This window comes from Callospermophilus lateralis, chromosome 16, assembly GCF_048772815.1.
Source record: "Callospermophilus lateralis isolate mCalLat2 chromosome 16, mCalLat2.hap1, whole genome shotgun sequence".
Taxonomy (NCBI): domain Eukaryota; kingdom Metazoa; phylum Chordata; class Mammalia; order Rodentia; family Sciuridae; genus Callospermophilus; species Callospermophilus lateralis.
The window spans coordinates 11,456,536-11,458,688 of record NC_135320.1 but is presented as its reverse complement, the minus strand read 5'-3'; positions in this window follow the sequence as shown (position 1 = coordinate 11,458,688).

The window sequence follows — 2,153 nt, the reverse complement described above, 5'->3', positions numbered from 1 at the left end:
TAGGGCTAGGGCTAGAGTTATGGCTAAATTTAGGATTAAGTTTAGGGTTAGGGATTTTGTTAGGGTTAGGTTTAGGTATAGGGTTACCGGTAGGGCTAGTGTTATGGTTTGGTTTGGGGTTAGAGTCAATTTGAGACCTAGATTTAGTGTTAGGTCAGAATAAGAGTAAGGGTTAGGGTTAGGGTTTGGTTTAGTATTAGAGCTAGAATGAGGGCTAGGGTAAGGACTAGTAATAGGGTAAGGGTTTGAGTTAGGCTAAGGATTAGAGTTAGGATTAGTGTTAGCTTTAGTGTTATGGTTTAGCTTAGGGTAAGTGATAGGGTTAGAGCTAGGGCTAGGGTTAGGGTTAGGGTTATGGCTATTGTTATGTTTAGGGTTAGTGTTAAAGCTAGGGTTAGGGCTTGGATTAGGGTTAGGTTTTGTGTTAGGGTTAGGGCTATGTCTAATGTAAGAACTAGGATTATGATTAGGGCTAGTTTTAGGGTTATGGTTAGGGCTAGGTCTAGTGTTAGGTTTAGGTTTAGGTTTAGGGTAATGTTTGTAGGTATGGTTAGTGTTACCGTCAGAGTAGGGATTATGGTTAGTTTTAGGGTAGTGTTAGGACTTGAATTAGGGCTAGCTTTAGGGCTAGTTGTAGTGTTAGGGTTTTGTTAAGGTTAAGGGTTAAGGTTAGGGTTAGGGCTAGTGTTAGGTTTAGGTTTAGGCTTATGGTTAGGATAAATTTAGAATTAGGGGTAGATGTAGGGTTAGGTCTTGGGCTAGATTTTGAGCTAGTGTTATGGATAGGTTTAGGGCTATATATAGGGTTAAGGTAAGGGATTGGGTTAGAACTAGGGATAGGGCTAGGTAGAGAATTAGAGTTAATCTTAGGGCTAGGGTTAGGGCCAAATTAGGGCTAGGATTAGGGCTATGTTTAGTGTTAGAGTTAGGCCTAGGGTTAGGGCTAGGGTTATTGTTAAGGCTAGGGTCAGGTTTAGGATAAGGAATGGAGTTATAGCTAGGTTTAGGGCTAGGGCAAGGGTTAGAATTAGGGCCAGCATTAGGGTTAGGTTTAGGATTAAAATTAGGTTTAGGGCTATCATGAGGGCTAGGCTTTGTGTTAGGGTCAGGGCTAGGATTAGGGCTAGGGCTAATGTCAGGTCTAGGCTTATAGTTAGGGATAGTTTTAGGGTTAGATTTATGGCTATGTTTAGTGTAAGGGTTAGGTTTTGTGTTAGGGTCAGGTTTAGAGCTAGGGGTATTGTTAGGGTCTGGGTCAGGATTAGGGTATGGGTTAGGTTAAGGATTAGGATTAGGGCTGGATTAGTGTTAGAATTAGGGTTAGGGTTAGGTTTAAGGATAGGGTTATGTTTAGGGTTCAGGTCAGGTTTAAGGTAATGGATAGTGTTAGGGTTAGGGATAGGGTTAGGGTTAGGGATAGAGTTAGCATTAGGGTTAGGGTTATGGCTAGGTCTAGTGTTAGGATTAGGTTTAGGGTTAGGGTCAGGTTTAGAGCTAGGGTTAGTGTTAGGGTCAGGGTCAGTGTTTGGCTTAGGGTTAGTGTTAGGGTTAGGACTATAATTAGGACTAGGGTTAGGTCTAGGCATAGAGTTAATGATTGGGTTAAGTTAAAGATTATTGTTAGGGCTAGTGCGAGGTTTTTGTTTATGGCTAGGACTAAGGTTATGGCTAGATTTAGGATTAGGTTTAGTTCTAGGGCTAGTGTTAGGGTTAGGTTTAGCTATAGGGTTACTGATAGGGCTCGTGTTAGGGTTCGGATTAGGGTTAGGGTCAGGTTTTGTCCTAGGGTTAGTATTAGGGTCAGAATAAAGTTCAGGATTAGGATTAGGATTTGGGTTAGGGTTAGAACTTGAATGAGGGCTAGGTTTTGGACTAGTAATAGGGTTAGAGTTTGGGTTAGGCTAAGGATTAGGGTTAGGACTAGGGTTAGCATTAGGGTTAGGGTTTGGCTTAGGTAAAAGAGGTTTAGAGCTAAGGTTATGGTTAGGATTTAGGCTATATTCAGGGTTGGAATTAAAGCTAGGGTTAGGACTCAGTTTTGGGCTACGTTTTGTGTTTGTTTAGGACTAAGATTAGGGCTATGGCCAATTTAAGAACCAGGGTTACGATTAGGGCTACTTTTAGTATTAGGGTTATGGCTACGTCTAGTGTTA